Source organism: Rhodnius prolixus, unplaced genomic scaffold (assembly GCF_049639745.1).
Source record: "Rhodnius prolixus isolate KJV_2025 unplaced genomic scaffold, Rpr scaffold_8, whole genome shotgun sequence".
Classification (NCBI taxonomy): Eukaryota; Metazoa; Arthropoda; class Insecta; order Hemiptera; family Reduviidae; genus Rhodnius; species Rhodnius prolixus.
In genome coordinates, this window is record NW_027411593.1 from 27,457,401 (window position 1) to 27,478,077 (window position 20,677).

At 35.2% G+C, this 20,677-nt stretch overlaps 1 protein-coding gene across 15 annotated transcripts in view; it reads right to left on the reverse strand.

Moving 5' to 3' along the window:
• The window catches only part of EndoA (SH3 domain containing GRB2 like, endophilin-A), a 134,580-nt gene that overhangs the window by 102,831 nt on the left and 11,072 nt on the right, over positions 1-20,677 (reverse strand). For 14 of the 15 annotated variants that reach the window (XR_012456525.1, XM_074122137.1, XM_074122140.1 and 11 more), the window contains exon 2: positions 11,180-11,216. The exons of the other annotated variant lie outside the window; for it this stretch is intronic. The gene's annotated coding sequence lies outside the window, so the exon portion shown is untranslated. The remainder of the gene's footprint in view (positions 1-11,179; positions 11,217-20,677) is intronic. 15 annotated transcript variants of the gene reach the window in all.

Genomic DNA, 20,677 nt, shown 5'->3' on the forward strand with positions numbered 1-20,677 from the left:
AAGTTTTTATTATAAAATTCAAAAATTAATGTATAAATAATATTTAATCGAAATTAATAAGAAACCACACTGAATGGTTGTCAATACGAAGAGATTCAGAAAGAATTTACGAAGTTGCAGAAAAACGTTCGAGAATTTCACAAAAGTTTTTATTATAAAATTCAAAAATTAATGTATAAATAATATTTAATCGAAATTAATAAGAAACCACACTGAATGGTTGTCAATACGAAGAGATTCAGAAAGAATTTACGAAGTTGCAGAAAAACGTTCGAGAATTTCACAAAAGTTTTTATTATAAAATTCAAAAATTAATGTATAAATAATATTTAATCGAAATTAATTAAAACTGTCCGGTAGGACAGTTGTATAAGGGTTGAATCGTCAAAAACTGCACGAAAAAGCGTAATGTTGAAAAACACCCAACTTTGAAAATTTTTTTCTCTTTTTCTATAAAAGATAAAATTCCCAAATTTTCTTTATAATATAGGGCAAATCCTCCTTTATAACAGTAATTTTTTCGTAATAACATAGATTTATTAGTTTTCGAGAAAAACGATGCGAAAAATGCACAAAAACTACATTTTCAAAAATTGTCTTTCTTCTTCTTCTTGTTACCTTTTTTGTAAACTGCGTAGCGCCTAAACGCACGAACCGATTTTCATGAATAAGGTGTCATTCGATTCGGAATTTTATGTAGATGTGCCTTTTGGGGGTCTCGACGCTGTACATCGAATAGGAGAGGAGTTAGCCCCCTTTATGTAAGGCCCCTCCAAAATTATTATTACTAATTACTCTGTAAATCTTAGCCCGATTTTGAAATAATTTGGTAGGATGATAGGGTTAGGGCTCCCCTACGTAATATTAAAGCGGCGATCAGCTCTTACACTTGTTAAGGGAAAGTATAGCAATCGTTTCAAATTATCGACACAAGAACCGATTGTCATGAATGAAGTGTCATTCGAATCGAAACTTTGTACAGATTTGCACTTTAAAAGTCTGAACGCTGTGCCTCATAAGGAGGGGAGTTTGCCCCACCCAAGTAAGGCCCTTCCTAAAACTATTATTACCAATATTTCTATAACGCTTAGTCCGATTTTGATAAAATTCAGCTCGAATAAGTTGTTAAAGCTCCTATACTTGGCTGTGAAGGACCATCAAGCTCTTGCATCTACTAAGAGGAAGTACTGCAATCGTTAAAATTATCAATGAGTGAACCTATTTACATTAATGAATTGTCGTTCGATTCAAAATCTTTGCCTTTTAGGGAGAAGTACTGTAATCGCAGTTTATTTTTCTTACTCCTCTTAAGAGGAAGTACTGAAATCGCAGTTTAATTTTGCTTTTTACGTACAAATACCTTCCTATTTGATTCAAAACGCTTTTTCAAAAAAATTGTTATTGAGGATGGCAACTATAATCATTCTTTAAAAAGATCTCTCCAATGGTAGTTATGGTTCCGACTTAACACCTTATCAGGTTATAATGATAGAATTGCTTATTCAAATTTTAAAAAAATCTGTGAAGCAGATAAGTAACTTTGTAAAATAGACAAAAATGAAAATCTATCCAAAAGGTACAAAAATCTCTTTAACAAAAACTTACAGTTTAAAATGTTAAGTATAAGGGTTGATTAAACGCCAAAAGGTACACAAATCAGCTAGTACCCAACATTTCATTCATGCTTAGCTGATATAATTTAAGTAATTTTGCTGCATTAACTTTTTCTTCACATTTTTTTAGAAATTATTAGATGTCACAGACCCTTATGCTGGCCAGATCATTCATAATATTATTTTGTTATAATTATGATAAAATGTATATTATATCTTCGTTTTTAAATAGGTACTTTATTTTAACTCCATTTCAAATTATTCTTTGGATTTATCTTTAATATGCCCTTTATTCTTAGTAGTCACATATACATTCATGTTAAAGTAGAGAAAAACAAAGTTAGAGTCAGCTACTGTTTAAATTTGAATCACGGATTTAACAGAATATTTCAGTCTTGAATTCGTCTTACCGAAATATTCGTGAGCACAAATAACTCACAGTTAATAACAAGCAAATTATTCAACAATTATTCATTTCTCAATAAATTGTAATTTAATTTAGTCCCCCTAATTTTACTTATAGTAAAATACTGGAATAATTAGCTGCCCTAAAAATATGCATATCTTATTTATTTTATATTACATATATACAACATTGTGAGAAGAACAGCTACATTGAGAATGTAATTGAAGAAAACTATATTATTTGCAATAAAGCCAGATAATTATTATCTATTATTATAAACGTTTGGCTACTACATAAAATAACAATTACTTTAATGGAAGAATGAACTTAAACCGACGATTTAAAAAAATAAATAAAATAAAATAAATAAATAAAATAAACAAAATCATTGATGTATGTTGGTGTAAGCATTTTTTAAAAAAAGGTTTTGAATTTTTTAGCCTCATATTTTTTTATTATTTTTTATAACGTTTTCTTTCTAACCTTTAATTAATAGTTTGATTATTATAGATTAATAGATATTACTGTCAATCTACAGTGCTACTTGAAAAAATATTTTGTAGATGAAAATGGACAGCATAAGGGTCTGTGACATCTAATAATTTCTAAAAAAATGTGAAGAAAAAGTTAATGCAGCAAAATTACTTAAATTATATCAGCTAAGCATGAATGAAATGTTGGGTACTAGCTGATTTGTGTACCTTTTGGCGTTTAATCAACCCTTATACTTAACATTTTAAACTGTAAGTTTTTGTTAAAGAGTAAGAAACCACACTGAATTAAGGAGATTTGTTCAGAAGAATAAAGACAATTACCCTAATTGCCATAACTATCCAACCGTTTAAGATTACATTGTACACTGCAATGTGTAAGTAAGATTATGCAAATGACCTTCATGTACAAATTTATTTTTAAAAAAAGTATTCATTGGCTATCTTGTATCGGAACTAATTGCATTTTCATTCCACGGTATAAAAATCACTTTATGAAATCCTTCACTTCTTGCAGTCGGAAACTATATATTATATTCTTGAAGTTTTGATTTCATTGTAAAAAATGAAATAGAAAGTATAAACCTTGATTGATCACCTCTCCCATTTAGGGCATTATTCGTACTGTGTCCCAGTATAAATTTTCTCCTCAAATATTCGACTATATTGCAAGCAAAATTCTAATTATTTTGACACTATTCGTTCCCTGCTCATTGATTGTTATGAAGATAATACCTTCATCCTAATCACAAGATTAGATGTTGTGGACGGAAGCGATTAGCAAATATGCTGTACTGTAAATTTCTTTTATTAACCATTAAATAAAATCCAAGGCCTGGACCAGGAGGAATCGAAGCCATTAAACCAACAATACATCTTGGCATTGCGGGCCTCGCTTCTATTCGCTTGGCGTCTTTATTTTGTAACTATGTATAAAATATTACTACTTGTAGCTTCCTCTCTGGAGCGGAAACAATGTTGCTGTGGGGCCTTTCTCGACGTGGCTCAGGCCTTTGATCGAGTCTGGCACCCAGGACTATTGTGGATGTTAAAGAGAGCTCTTTCATCAACTTATTACCTAATTATACTATCATTTCTTATCGACCGCTTCTTTAAGATAAGTTGTAGATCTGCCTCTTCCGACTTCTCTCCAGTACGGGGTGCTGTACCTCAAGGTAGTATTCTCGGGCCGCTTCTCTATACTGTGTACACATCTGACCTACCAACTGTCTCAAACTACTGCTATTCTATCTTCTAACTCGGACACCATAACAGCTTCTTCTCATCTGCAAACTCAGTTAAACTAGAACCCTGGGCCATGAAGTGGAAAGTCAAATTCAATACACAAAAATGCCAACAGCTAACTTTCACTCTGCGTCGTAACTCTTGTCCTTCTATAAGTCTTAACTCAATTTCTCTACCTTCTGTTACCTTAACTAGTTCGCTACCTTGAGATGTACATCGACAGGCAACTAACGTGGAAACCGCACACCACTAAAAAGACTTGAAATCAACCGACGATACAAATTACTGTCGCGACTAATTGGCAGACAATCGAAGCTACCACTGGAACAGAAACGATAAATATACAACAGCGTACTCACACTATCTGGACTTAGGGTCTTGAACTGTTGCGGGCAACTAAACATTCATATTCACAAAAAAATACAGTCCATTCAACCAAAAATACTCCATTAGGTTATGAATTCTCCATTTTATGTCTCTAACTCCACCCTCCATAAGGACCTCAAGATCTCATACGTAACTGACGATTCCAAAACTAAATATAGAAAGTTCTTTGATTCTCTTCCTTTCTGCACAAATCCTCTTGTTCAAAATCTTGCTTTCAAAACGATTCCAGATCGTCCTCCACGACGATTGAAACACTGTTGGCCTCGTGACCAGCTTCAATAGTGCAAGAAACTCCAGCGAGAGTGTTGCCGGTGGGCAGCTTCTCTCCTCAAGTTGATCCAGTCATGAAGTGTTCTTTTATCGTATTCACTTATTACATTTTATTCTTTGTAGATTGTGAATAGCAAATAAATTAAAGAAAAAATAAATAAGATATTATGTTGATTTAAAACCCTTTCCCTCATTATTACTTATTACAAGTTTGTATATCTTTAAATATCCAGATATAATAAGCAGATCGCGACAAATGTTTCAGAATTCTACAGAAGTTGGCTACCCTGACGTAGACGACATTGTATAATAAGATAAAAAAGTTAGCCATCCCAGAACAATGTCACAATTGATCTAATGACCCTTGGTTCAATTGTAACCTCTCTCATATTCACCTCAATTAATACTCAATTGACATTTTTCTAATTCCTAAAGTAATTGGAATAAAGTGAGAGCGTGTTATTAATACTAATAATTGTCACAGCCATCATGATTAAAATATCTTTCACAGGTACTTAATGTTTCAACCATCATTCATGCTGAAAGTACTGGAATTATATAGTGAAGCGATTTTGAAATTAATGCAGGCATTTCTTCTACTGATTTTAGATTGATAGTTACGGTAGTTTTAATCCTGTATTTTCTGCGATATCCAGACCAATTTTGGGGGGAAGCCTTTTTCGGAAACTTAGAACGGAATATCTGGTGAATGGAGAAGTCCGAAATCTGAACACTTTCAACACCTTCCATTGCTAACAATAAGAAAATGTAAAAATATTATTTTTAAAGTTTAAATAAGTACTTTACACAAAATTAAAAGTTAGTTCATTGATAATTTTTATTTGGTAGTAAAATAATAATTATTATAGCTATTAAATTTACAATGTTTTTTGGGTTGTTGAACTGGAAAATATTGGAAAGGAAGCCATCATTCTCCGCCCACACAAAAAAGATAGATTAAAAACCGGAAAGTGATCGGGTAATTTTCATTCATTAAAAATTCAAGAGAATTCAAGTTTATCACTCCATTAATTCTGCACTTAAATCAATTGTTCAGCGCTACTGTATTCAGCTATTGATGAAGCAGCGTGACTTCAAAGCAGTACGGACTAAACCGTGTACCAGCTCTAGTGAAAGTTATTTTTACATTTATATAAGTTAATTTTTTAGGATGAAAAGCTTTAATGGGGCCTCCAATTAGAGGAAAGTACCATGTAAGCTATTTGGATGGCCTAGCCCAGAGGTCCCCAAACTACGGCCCGCGGGCCACATGCGGCCCCCTGAGGACATTTATCCGGCCCCCGCCGCACTTCCGGAAGGGACATCTCTTTCATTGGTGGCCAGTGAGAGGAGCACTATACGTGGCGGTGCCGCAAAGCGCTGCTTCGCTCACGTACAGTACTACTTCCGATGACGCGGGACGGACGCGTCACCGCTCCGAAAACAGTATAAAATAACAGCAGAAGTAGGAAGAAAGGCAAAGCACTATAACTAAACTGGACATTGGACCATCTCATTAGCCAAAAGCAGGCCCATAGTTCCCACAGAAATACTAGGCAGTTTGGTGATTTAAATTAACTTGTTCTTTATTTGAAATATTCTATTTGTTCCCGTTTTGTTTTTTTACTTTAAAATAGTTTGTTTTATAGTCCGGCCCTCCAACGGTCTGAGGGACAGTGAACTGGCCCCCTGTGTAAAAAGTTTGTGGACCCCTGACCTAGTCATTCTCGCAGCAGGCGAATAAGAAAACTTATTTAACTAAATGACGAGCATGCTCCTAGAAGATTGACCGAAATGGGGGCCTTGAAGTAAATTTAAATAAACACCAGCGTCATAGGCTATCCGAACGTATCTAATTTGACAACTCGGGACAAAGAATGAAAGAAATGCTCTTGGATCTGTTTAAGGGAAAGATGCAACCTGCTCCGCTGATATCAAGAAATGGTAAAGGTAAGAGCTATGACGCGGATACTGCATTCTGTAATATGGAAGCGCAGAATAGCGTTCCATATTAAGGGTTATATATTACATTTTACCTTCTTTGCAGCAAGTGCTTTTCTGTGTAGCTCGAAGGCTTGTTCTTTGTCAGCAAAATTTCATATTGCTCTAAATGCTACTGAAATGGTATTTTCAAAGGAGATGTTAAAAGAAAAACGAACAATGATAAGAATCCTTCTTATATCCATCTTTAAGGAGACATCAATAGCGGAAAAGATTGTTCCTAAAGGAATGGTTGAGAGATGGCCTTTTTATGGATTGGACATATTTCAGAGATTGATGAAACTTTACATGAATTGATGTGTCTGCCTTGGCAATATTTATCTGGCAACCACCTGCAAGGCAGAAGAGAGCTAGAGAGATAACTGTCTCGCAAAGGTGCGCGAGGAAATGATAGTGCGAGGCTCTAGGACAGAACAGAATGGTTACTTGGAGCAAAGAACTCTGGATAGTCAAAGATCCCTGAGGAAAAAAAGGGAAGATTTAATTTCAAATTATTAAAAATGAAAATTAGAGCTAACATGAACTATAAAATTTTCAATATTCTTAAAATGTCTACATTAAGAGGAATAAAAATATTTACTTTTTGCAAAACTTTTTAGTTTTGAAGATAGAAACTTGTCTACTTAAACCACTACTACTAACCCCTTAAAAGTAGTTTTATACAATACAGTCCAACTATAATAATGTTTCTGGGCACAATTAAGAGTAATAAAACCCAATGCTTCTAAACCCATCGTTTCTATGTATTCAAGCACTTGAAAACACGAGTGTTTTGTAGTTGATTTGGATTAACAAAAAAATAATTGTTCACAATTCGTTTATTATAACAAAATATTAACAATTACAGTCACTTCAATAAGTTTTGTGCGTCTAAGTTAAAAGTTATTATTTATTACTATCCATACGTGCTAGAGTGTTCTGAAAGTTTCTAAATTGAAGAGGTAGTTATATTTGTCCGATTTAAACTAACCTCTTGATCAGGTCAAGTGGCTCTTGTATTCAAATTATCAAATAAAAGGGTATTCCAAATTAAATTTTAAGCGGATTTGATTTGTAAGGAAACAATCCTCATTGAAAATAGCGTTCTATTGTTTTGAATTTTCCTATTATATCATTATCTAATTTCAAAATGAACTTAGCAAGTCAGTTTTATTAAGTGGAACAGTGAAGATCTTTAAAAATTATTATTATTATTATTATTATTCTGATTGAAACCTCCAATAAGGTACAATGCCCAACGATGGAGTCTTCCAGCGGCCATTTTAGCGTTTATATTCTCCAAACGCTGTTAATAAGGGTTTAGAATCATAATATCAAAATCAATTGATTTCCCGCTAGATATTGATAAATCTTATTAAAAGAACTAAATATCACTAATGTCACTTTCTGAATCATGAAATAGTTCAACTCTACCTTGCAGAGCACTCTGGACGCAAAAGAAATTGATCTGTCCACACCATCTGGCATTTCTTGTAAATTAACCACAGCTATGCCTTTCTTTGACGGGCGGAAACTTGCGAGTTGAAGTTGACCAATACTTGGTTTGGAAACTATTTGTCTTTTCGCTTCTAGAGACAAAGTTTTGCAGCTGGTATTCCATTGAACTTGTTTGCACTGTAACTCTGTATATAAAGGTGACAGAATTTTGGCAAGAAAATTTGTTAATAAATCGCCTATAATCGGCGATTGAACCAACAAAAGCTCGCGCATACAAAACGGACGAATAATTTCACTGATGGCCATTACTTTGTTCCCGTCTTTTTTTTGGGTTGATTTTTCCTTTAAAAATAATAATAATAATAATAACAGCGTAAAAACATGATTTCTGGTTCGAAAAACTTCAGTTTTTCTTAATATAACCTAAGTTTTTTTTTCTGTTCTCTCAAATTTCTCACGCACCGAGCGCCAATTTTTTTAAGTTGTCACGATGCTGTCAAGTCATCTAGAAAGTTTAACTAAAAGGGAACCTCTTGGTTACACTATTCAACTTTGAGTTCAGAACGAAGGTTACTAGAGCACACAAGAAAAATTTTTGTAGCAATTTATTAGTAACAGTTGAAATTTACAAAGCTAAGGAAATTAAGCATTTACTCGTTAAAAAAAAATAAAATATACTAATTTTTTTAACGTAGAACTAGCCATTCAGAATGACCAATTAAACCAGCTCAAAAACGACAATTTTTTTAAAACTTACGCTCATTTAGTTACCAGCCAGACAAATGAAGGTTTTGGTTACATCTAAACCGGAAACTGAACGGAATTCCACTTTCTTACCGGTTCTTTTACACAAGTTTATTTTGTGTGGCGTTTTAACAAACTCTTCGACTTGAAACTACGGCTTTTAATAGCATATCATGAGGACTCAGTAGACGTGGAATTTAGAACAGAAGGTTCTTAATCATTAGATTAGAACAACAAATGTTTTAGCCATTAAAAATAAATCTGTAATGTCTCAGGGCTACCCAAAAAGTTTAATTTTTTACTGAGCAATAATAATTTTTTTTTATTTTATTTTGTAATTTACAATCTGTATAAATATATACAATAAGTAAATAGGAGGTGAATGAGATGAACTGGAGCGGGAAGAGAGAAGCTACCCAGCGGTAGCACTCTCTAGATGAGATAGGGTAATGTGAGGAGGAGAATATGAGTAGGAGAGAGTAGAGATTTAGTTCTTCAGACTGTAACGAAGTCGCGGGGCCACTGGCGATTCAGTCGGCGAGAAGGATTGTTAGGAATGTCAGAGAGGCGAGAGATAGTACGAGAGGATTAGAGCAAGCAGAGAGAGCAGTATAGTACTGGCGATTCAGTCGGCGAGGAGGATTGTTAAGAATGTCAGAGGAGGCGAGAGACAGTACGAGAGGATTAGAGCAAGCAGAGGGCAGTATAGTACTGGCGATTCAGTCGGCGAGAAGGATTGTTAGGAATGTCAGAGGAGGCGAGAGACAGTACGAGAGGATTAGAGCAAGCAGAGGGCAGTATAGTGCTGGCGATTCAGTCGGCGAGGAGGATTGTTAAGAATGTCAGAGGAGGCGAGAGACAGTACGAGAGGATTAGAGCAAGCAGAGGGCAGTATAGTACTGGCGATTCAGTCGGCGAGAAGGATTGTTAGGAATGTCAGAGGAGGCGAGAGACAGTACGAGAGGATTAGCGAAAGTAGAGAGCAGTATAATTCTGGCGATTCAGTCGGCGAGTAGGATTGTTAGTAATGTCTGAGGAGGCGAGAGACAGTACGAGAGGATTAGTGCAGTAGAGAGACCAGTATGAAACTTTTGGTATTTAGTCTTGGCGAATTGGTATACGAATGGAATGTTGAGGCCATGAGGACTCGTTTCGGCAGTACATATACTAAAATTTTACAAACTAAATAGAGTTTAATGGTTAGTTATTAATAGTTAGAATTAATGCTGATTGCCACAACTTCCAAATACGCACTAACTTTTCTATCGCAGTATCACTATTCTTTCAAGTCCTCCGGACACTTCCTTGGTATTTCTTAGTAAACCATGCGTATATCAGCAGTAAGTAGGGTTTACGTGCGGACGCACGTTTGTCCATGGAAAAGCAAAACTCGGCCAAGGATTGACTGTTATGATAACGAACTTTCCCAAATTTCACCACATTTACCGTTCTTTGATTGTTCATCTTCAATATGCCCCGAAGCTCCTAAATATTGTCTTCAGAAGTGCCGAACCAAAGACAATGTAGGTTAATCACATTTTCCAGTCTCTCACAATCATTTAGATTTATTTTTAATTATTAAAACATTTGTTTCTTTTTTTTTGACAAGATAAGATTCCTTAATTGTTTCCTGGTTAGATAAAATTTTGGAAGAATAAACGCTATATTTGGCGAGAAATCTTATAATTATCCGCAGCGCATTGGACGATGTTATCTCTGGAGAGCATGCTACAAAGCAAAGGTCACCAGGTAGCCATTATTGGTCCACACATTCCCTAACCCACGAAGGCGGCCCACTCTCTACCCACAGATCAACATTCTGGGTTACAATTCATAATAACCATTAGTCTATATATCACAATCTAATACTATGTTGTACAAGCAATATACAACTAGACCCACATGTAACCCAAGCTATGTAAAGGTTAATTCTTGAAGGACAATAAACTATTGCATCTGCAGAGAGAAAGAATGAGAGGGAAGAATGCGTTTGACTGTTTTAAAAACATTTGTTGGTTAGTTAAGCAAAAAAATGTAAAGCATAAATTTAAAAAAAATACATATTTTTCCTCACATATTATGAGATTGTAAAAACAAATCCAATGTCGAAAATGATAGGAAACAGTTGATTACGACTGCACGACTCACTATAGATAGGCATTACATAAGCCTGGACGATGAATCATCGTCGCTGGACGAATTCAAAATTGTTTAATTCTCAGAATCGTACAATCGAGAAGGCACTAAGTGAAACCCGAGCTGATCTCTTCATTATATCTTTCTGAATTTCTTAGATTTAGTAATAATGTTAAAATAAGAGGAATTCGACGTCAGTAATAGTAAAATCCTTTATTAATTCGATCGTAAAATGTTTTTAAAATCCTTTCGAAAATTTGGCTCTGTGGTTACTTGCATTCACCATAATTGCCTTTAACTGGTCTTCATAATTACCCATTTCTGGTCTCTGAAGGACCAAAAATACTCATAAATATTGCCTAATGTGATACCATTTCTTACTTTTCCTTAAATAACAAGGATTTGTTAATTAGAATAAGTAATAATAGAATTGGGCAAAATTTACGTACCTATTATTTGCAAACACTCTTGAGTTTCGAAGACCACCTGAAACAAGAATAATTCAATTATTCAAGTTATTTTTCAATTTAGCCTTGAAACAGTAAGAATATTAAGGGAGGATTCCTGAACAGAGATTCCTGGATCGAATCCTATTGAAGGTCCCTAGAAATCATCTTCCTGAAAGCTTCTTACAGCTTACTGACGTCCTGTGATGGAAACTGTTGCCTTTATTTACAATTAAAATCAATAAATAAACGAAAAATACAAACAAGAACAATAAGCATTTAGCTCAGTCAGTGGTCAGATAAGCTGGATGTTTTTAGGATCAGATCAAGACGTTTAATCTAATGCTGCACAAGACCGAGACGAGGCGAGACTTAATGCAAATCTCGTCTTGGTCTCGTATGACAAGTGTCTCGTCTCGGTTTTTGTCTCGTCGAGATATCTCGGTTTATTGAATTTGTTTTCTAAGTATTAAAAATGAAGAAAAAAAAAAATGCACCCAATATCTGAGGCAATCAAAATGAATAAAAAAATGGTTTGTTATTAATAATCTTTTCAAAAATTAGTATGATTTTCTAAATAATTATTTTAATTTAGACATAGATTTGTCTCGATTCTTGTGCAGCATTAGTTTAATACCATATCTTCTAGGAACATCTACAGCCTAACTGTCCGGTGATAGATAAGATTCTAATAGGGTGGCCCTTAAGGCCTACGCCACTGCGACCCCTTTAGGACCTATTGCGGCACTTCCACTCCAGAGCTCGCCCGCCAGACCCGTCCGTTTATTCAGACTCCTAATTCTGGAGAGCGACTCTTGGGTAAAGCTCTCAGGTCTTGCTTGGTTTTTTTCTCCCCGATAAGTAACATCCTTAGCCAGACAAGCCCTTCGCACTGACACAACACGTGCAGTGCCACCCGGTGATAGATAATTTGCCTGTAGCAAGAGAGGCCTCGGAGGTTGGCAGCACACTGAGTTGGCTCTGAGTACCAATTACCTTAGATGATGACGCTTCTTAATTAAAAATAATTAGTTTTAAAGTGAAGGAGTGAGCAGAGAAAAACATAAGTATGTCCTATATTTCCGATAAAAATAAACTTCTTTAAGCTTATTATTGATGTACACGATGAATGAAGCGAAAAAAAATTAATTAATTTGAGTGGACAAATGTTTATTTTACCTAAAAGTAAGATTATTAATATTATTCGCTAAAATTTCCATTAAAAAGACTGAAGATTTCGAATTAGACGGTACACTGTGGAACGACCTTCATATAAATTGGGCAGAGGAGAAATACAATGAAATGCACTTCAACACAACATTGTCCTTTCACCGGGCCCCCTCTCTGATATCAATTTTTCCTTCATAAATAAATAAAAGTGATCGACCTTAATGTATTTAGTGTGTACATTAGATTAGATTTTCTTGTGGATAAGGGGTAATTGTGGTATAAAAGAAATTGAAATTGTTGATAAACTTGCAAAGGAAGCCACCAATAGTGGGGAAATGGCTAACTATAAATTACCACACACCGATATCAAGTGTACAATTGAAAAAGCAGCACTACAAAAATGGCAGACAGATTACAGTAATGGAAATAAAGGGAGATTCTATAAAACTGTGGTAGATCGGTTACCTAGACAACCATGGTTTAAGGGAACTGTCACTAATAAATGGATTGTTACGACAATAAGCAGGCTGAGAGCGAACCATGCGGTGTGTGGATCGCATCTACACAGGATCAACAAAAGGTCCTCTCTCCTCTTTGCGTAGATTGCAATGAGGAGGAGAATTTCAAACATATAATAATGACATGTCCACGTTATGTGGTAGGAAAGAAACAAATTGACGGCTTATACAGATGTTTAGATGCACCCTTTCGCTACGAAGACATAATATTCTCCAGCAACATCTATGTGCTTAAATTTGTAGCAGAGCTAGCTAAGAAATATGAGTGTATTTCAAAGTTATAGCCGATTAGAATGAATGGAAGAAAATGATTACAGAAGGATTACGTGATTTTAATTTAGGTTAAGCTATAAGGATGGCAGAAGCACAGAGTACTGATCCATCCATTAGCTGTAGTTTATGTAAATAGTTGTATACGTATAGTAGAGGGATGAATGTGTGAAGCGAATGTATTTATAAGTAAGAATGGAGAGTGAGTGATATTCTAGTGATAAGCACCTAGACGATGTTGGCTGTATGACAAAAAAAAAATTAAATTAGTTTAAAACGTGGGGCGGATAAAAAGATTTATTGTACCGCCTCCTTATTGCCTAATAGGAATTACTCCTACTTCTAAGGACCTCTAGATCCTTTTTGCAAGATACAATTTGAATAAGAGGTTTCTCATATCACAAACTATTGGTTGCAATAAAACCATGCGTAATATAAAAGACCCGAAAGCATAAGCCCAAATTAATATGAGTGGCCAAAACGAGCACTCAGCCTAGTCAAGACTCTGTCCCTAGGATGTTTCACTATTTGCCTAGGCCAGGGGTCGGCAACCTATTTCAAGTAGAGAGCCATTTCTCCTTAAATAATTTTAATAAATCTTACCAAGAGCCGCAAGGATGATAGTGTAAAAACTTCTGCAGATCATTTGTATTCACAAATTATTATTTTATGATATTCAATAATATTTAAATGTTTTATATATTTATTTTCACAAATTGCAAACTAAAAGTAAAGTAAGGTAAAGTAATCGCCTATTTTTTAGGCTTAACGTCCAACTACCATTTACTAGGTGTCGTGGACGGAGGCGAATAGCAAACGTACTTTACTATTTCTCATTTAACCATTAAATAAAATCCAAGGCCTAAAAACCGGGAATCGAACCCAGTACCACAATGCATATTAGCTTTGGCAGGTCTCGCCTCTTAACCCGCTCGGCTACCGTGGCGCCTAAGTAAATAAACAAATAAATAATAACTAAACCTGTGTTTGAATGAAAATAACGGCAGTACTATATATTACGTACCGTATTTTAATATAATTCTATTCAATTTCAAACCTATCACATTTAAAATATTTTTTGAAAAAATATCTTTACTTTAATAAATGAAATTTTCATTTGTTTCAATAAAATTGAAATATACAATTTATTTTGGACAGGCTGAAGAGCCACACAATTTGGATAAAAGAGCCGCAAGCGGCTCGCGAACCGCGGGTTGCCGACCCCTGGCCTAGGCTAGTGAATGTGAATGAACTTGAATTAAATAATTAATTCGAATTGAAATAAAATAAAGAAGCTCAGTATAAAATGAAGAAATTAAAAGTGAAATGTTTTACGAACAGCGATGAATCGAATTATGTCTTTATCTATGTAGTTAATATAGAACATGGTGTTCCGTCACTTCGGCCATATGTTACTGCTCTACCATAAGTTTAACAACATTTACTTAGATTAGATACTCATAAACACCACAACAGCTTTACTATTTATAAGGATAACATCATTTCTATTCCAAATATATAACATTCATAAAACAGTTTTACAGTAAAATATTAATTGAAATAAGGTGATTTCTAGGCATACATTGAGAACTTATTGGATTTATTGAACTATCTGCCTTAATGAAGATTGTCAGTTCTCAGTCTTTGAATCCAATATAGCAAAACTAGTACGAGGAAAGCGCTGGCAAGTTTCGGGCGAAAAAGGATAATTTTAGTTTTACGAGTATAAATACGATTATACAGTGTTTTAATTATTCTATCCATATTCCTGAATCCTCACTTCAGAATATAAATTTAACAAGATTTGCAACTGAGATGTGCCCCGCGTGAATCTTGCCTGTTACACCACATGGCCCCTGTTTTAATTGAGTTTGACACCCCTGATGTAAAGCTTACCGAAATAAGAGAAGAATGTTTGCCATCATCATACGAGGGTCGTTTGAAAAGTCCGTGCAAAAATAAAAACTACTTAATTTTTTTGGGTAAACCTTTTTTATTTTTGAACATATCTCCTTTTAGGCTTATACACTTCGTCCAACGCTGCTCTAGTTTGTTGATCCCTTCCGAATAATAGGATTTGTCCAAGTCTGAAAAATAGCCATTCGTTTCTGCGATCACCTCCTCGTTTGAATAAAATCTTTTTCCCGCCAGCCATTTCTTCATATTGGGGAACAAATAGTAGTCCGAGGGAGCCAAGTCTGGAGAATAGGGGGGATGTGAAACGAGTTGGAACCCTATTTCCATTAATTTTGCGACCACAACTGCTGAGGTGTGAGCTGGTGCGTTGTCGTGATGGAAAAGGACTTTTTTCTGGGCCAATCGTGGGCGTTTTTCTTGCAGCTCGGTTTTCAAACGGTCCAATAACGATGAATAATATGCATCTGTAATATTTTTACCCTTTTCCAGATAGTCGATGAGGATTATTCCTTGCGAATCCCGAAAGACAGTCGCCATAATCTTTCCGGCCGAAGGAACGGTCTTCGCCTTTTTTGGCGCAGATTCCCCCTTGGTAACCCATTGTTTAGATTGTTCTTTGGTCTCAGGAGTGTAGTGATGTATCCATGTTTCATCCACAGTGACGAAACGACGCTTAAAGTCCTGCGGATTCTTCTGGAACAGCTGCAAACCGTCCTTGCAACACTTCACACGATTTCGTTTTTGGTCAAGCGTGAGCAATCGCGGCACCCATCTTGCGGATAGCTTTGTCATGTCCAAATGTTGATGCAAAATATTATGTACCCGTTCATTCGAGATGCTCACAGCACTAGCAATCTCACGCACCTTCACTCTTCTGTCATCCATCTCCATATCATGGATTTTATCAATGATTTCTGGAGTAGTAACCTCAACAGGGCGTCCAGAACGTTCAGCGTCACTAGTGCCCATATGGCCACTCCGAAAATTTTGAAACCACTTATAAACTGTTCTAATCGAAGGTGCAGAGTCACCATAATGTTTATCAAGCTTCTCTTTAGTCTCCTGAGGCGTTTTGCCTTTCATAAAGTAGTGTTTAATCAACACACGAAATTCTTTTTCGTCCATTTTTTGAAAATCACTCGACTTCCTCGATTCAATCGAATGCCAAACACAAAGAAATAGACCGATCTGGCTGAAACTTGGTGTGTGTTCTTCCAAGAGATGCTACTAACTAAACGTAACCTCGATACGCGCCAGTAGTGCTATCTCTCTGACTTTGCACGGACTTTTCAAACGACCCTCGTAGTTAGACTCTTGTAGCAAAATGTAAGGGGCATGTAGATATCTCTCTAGAATAGAATACGCAGGCAAGCTTACGAAGCAAGTTGAAGCCATAGTTGGACAGCAAGAATCCCCAATAGTCTCGTACAGTTCGAAAGTGTTACTCCTTTTTCTGTTTCTAATTCTTTTTACCAATCCCTCACCTCTTCTTTTCATTCCAATCTTCCATTAATTATGGCGGATTATGACAATAATATTTTCTTTATCACCAACATTAAAGAACGTTCGTATAAGAAGTTCGAACAATGTTATCACTAGATTGCCTAATACAGGAACTCTATCTATTCAGCGCCGAATGCGAGTTATCAATCCCTATCAAAATCCGTGCCAGTTTGAGACTCATTTAGCTCTTTGATCATTTCCTGAACGCTATAGTTGGTTCCACCAATGGTTTTCTCTTCCTTTTTCTTTAATCTATCACTTTTCTTTCAAATTTTCTCCAAATTCCAGTCAACCTTTTGTATTCCTGTGATGGCTTAGTAGATTTACAGTTAACTGTGCTGGTTATCATTTCATACTTCTGTCGCCTTTCCATAGGTTATCTTATTTTCATTGTTCCCAAAGTGTGATTTATAAACTCTTTTTTCACTTCCTAGTTTACAGTATAAATAATTTTCATGAATTTGGCGAAGCTTGAAAGCGATTAGTTGACTAATTTTACTTTTTTAAAACATTAGGATTTTCTCTATTTTCTACCTTACTTGGTAGTAGCTTTATGTAAATAATTGCACGGCTTTGATTATAATAGTAAAGTAAGGTAATTGCCAATTTTTTCAGGCAGACTTTACGTCCAACTTCCAATTAGGTGTCGTAGACGTAGGCGACCAGCAAACATACTTTACTGTAAATTTCTTGTATTAACCATTAAATAAAATCCAAGGTCTAAGACCGAGAATCGAACCCAATACCACAATACATATAGCTTTACAGGTCTCACTTCTAACCGCTCGGCTACCGTGGCACCTTTAATTATAGTAGTAAAGTAAGATAATTGCCTATTTTTTCAGGCAGGCTTTACGTCCAACTACCAATTAGGTGTCGTGGACGTAGGCGACTAGCAAACATATTTTACTGTAAATTTCTTTTATTAACAATTAAATAAAATCCAAGGTCTAAGACCGGGAATCGAACCCAATACCACAATACATAATAGCTTTACAGGTCTCACCACTAACCGCTCGCCTACCGTGGCACCTTTGATTATAGTAGTAAAGTAAGGTAACTGCCTATTTTTTCAGGCAGGTTTACGTCCAACTACCAATTAGGTGTCGTAGACATAGGCGACTAGCAAACATATTTTACTGTAAATTTCTTTTATTAACAATTAAATAAAATCCAAGGTCTAAGACCGGGAATCGAACCCAATACCACAATACTTAATAGCTTTACAGGTCTCACCACTAACCGCTCGGCTACCGAGCCTTTGACTATAATATTTACTAGGGGAACTATTGCGCTTTAGTATTAAAAATAATATCCAAATCAATTGGGTGAATGCAATTTATTGTAAAAATAAATCGCTGAGAGCTTATATCAAACATTTCAGGCACCAAGAATACAGTCAAACTAGGGTGGTTTGAAAAGTTCTCGGAATCACCGCTAGATGTCTGTGCTAGAGTAACGAGGTTCCCGCGCAATAATCACACATCCTTTGTGAGTGAACACGTGGCGCGTAAAGAAAGGTAAGAAATTGGTCCTCTACAAGCTTCTCTGATTCAAATACGAGTATATAGGCTTCGTGACCGTCAATTATTAAACTAAGGATTCAAAATTGGCGAGAAATCGGTCAAATAAAAACAACTCGTCTTTTTGCCAACGTTTCGACAAATATATTGTCTTTTTCAGGACGTGGCTATGCGGGTTGGTTGAGTTACAGAAATTGTATAGCCACGCCCTGAAGAAGACAATATATTTGTCGAAATGTTGGCAAAAGGACGAGTTGTTGTTTTTATTTGACCGCTTCCTCGCCAATTTTGAATCCTTAGTTTACTTCTCTGATCCTTTAATATTGTTTAAAGACGGCAACAGCTGGTTTTAGACTGCAGATAGTTGTAATGAATTACTAGCCTATAATGGCCAGTTCCTCATGTACTTTTTTCCTTTTGATGACTGGGTTGCCAGAAAGAGCTACACTTCAACTTTTGAGCATTCGTTTCCAAAATTCTTTCACTAGAGCTTAAATACAGCTGGCTCAAAACCTAAGTATCCTTTACCACTTTACAATCTTCATGCCTATCCTTCTACAGAATGCAGCATTCAATTATTCTAATGGATTCAGCAAGGAAAACCAAAATATCCACAAACCATAGTTCTTCATTATACGAAGAACTTGATTTATAACGATGTATAAAAAGAAAACTTTATGTGTTTGTATGTGTAGTGGTTATATTTCAGTTTACTTCAAACTGCCAACTCAATAGAAGAGGAAAGAAAAGAGGGAACCATACAAGTCTGAGGCGGCAGTACGATAGCAATATTAGCTCTATATGATTTCCTAGAGAGCTGCTCCAGTTTGAACTTTACGTGCTCCCTAGTGCACACTAAGTGAATTCTACGCCTCTTGTATGAAGAGCTATATTCTAGTGTCCACATTCAACACCATCCTACATATAACCCCAACATCTCCCACTGTAAACTTCATATTCGACTTCCATTTCAACTTCGTCGCATTTATTTACTCAATATTCTCCCAAATATTATCATCTTTCAGTTTGAATTTCTACAGTTATTAATTGTAATAAAATTAAAACGTATTTATTTTACAAGCTTATTTCACTTCTTACTTTAAATATGACTCTTCATTAATTTTAATACTCGAATATACAAAACTTATGGCCAAAGGAACATCTTTTTATGCTTATCCAGGATTTCGGGCATTCGCCTATCAAGTTATTCTAATAAATAAAATTAATGTTGACAAAAGAAACCTGAATGCAGCTCAGATAATTTATTTCATTTTTATTTTTAAATCGGTGAAGCGTTCCGATTTTCATAAGTCTAAAAGCCTATTACAATGAAATTAACTTAAGTTCTTACTTAAGATATTGTATACAATGTTATACAGGGTGAACCAGTAAGTATTGTCCATAGGCCTCCTGTGTGTAGTACATCTAAAGTGGAGTTCAATGACGTATTGGCCAACTTCATATTTTCCACTATTCTTGAGTGACGTCTCTTTAAATTTTTTTTTCTAACATCATTACATTTTTCCAATAAAAATGTTATTACTGAGAAAGTTTTAGTCCGAATTCTATTCTGATGACACGGTTAGAAAGACACCTAGGTCTGATAATGATCACGTAAGGGCCTAATGAGTTTTCTTAACAATTTGGATTACTTTTATTTTTCCAGCATTCGGAGGAAGATTGAGGCTGTTTGGAGACTAACTTATGCTTCAAAATGGTATCAATTTTTAGAAAATTTATCTGTCTTTCTAACCATGTCATCAGAATCAAATTTGGACTAAAACTTTCTCAGTAATAACATTTTTATTGGAAAAAAAGTAATGATGTTAGAAAAAAAAATTTAAAGAGACGTCACTCAAGAACAGTGGAAAATATGAAGTTGGCCAATACGTCATTGAACTCCACTTTAGATGTACTACACACAGTAGGCCTATGGACAATACTTACTGGTTCACCCTGTATATTCAAATTGCACAAGTTTGCAAGAATATACATTTATATACATTAAATTTCCATTAAAAAAGAAATACTAAGTTGTACTAACTGCATGAATCACATGACCAAAAGTTACTAATCTACAGTTCCTGTTAGATAAATTGCAATATAAGTAAAATAAAAAATAATATACCAAGTAAAATATACACATTCTAATTAATTTTTCTTCACATCGCTCATATAAATATAAAATAATAATAAGATGAAACCTTACAATATATTGAAATATACAGTGGCGCCACGGTAGCCGAGCGGTTAAAGGCGGAGACTTGCAAAGCTAATATTGTTGGTACTGGGTTCGATTCCCGGTCCTAGGCCTTGGATTTTATTTAATGTTTATTAAAAGAAATTCGCTGTGAAGTATGTTTGTTAGTCGCCTCAGTCCACGACACTTAATTTGGCAACTGGACGTAAAGCTCGCCTGGGAAAATATGGCGTTACTTTATTTTTTTATAGAAAAAATATAATGAAGTCATAACAGTAATTCTTTTAACATGATTGCAAGACTCATCATGTAAAACTGAAAGACATACTTCAATGTGTTTCAATAATCGTTCAGACATTTCGAAGAAGGATATATCATCCACGTCAATAGCTAAGGAAGG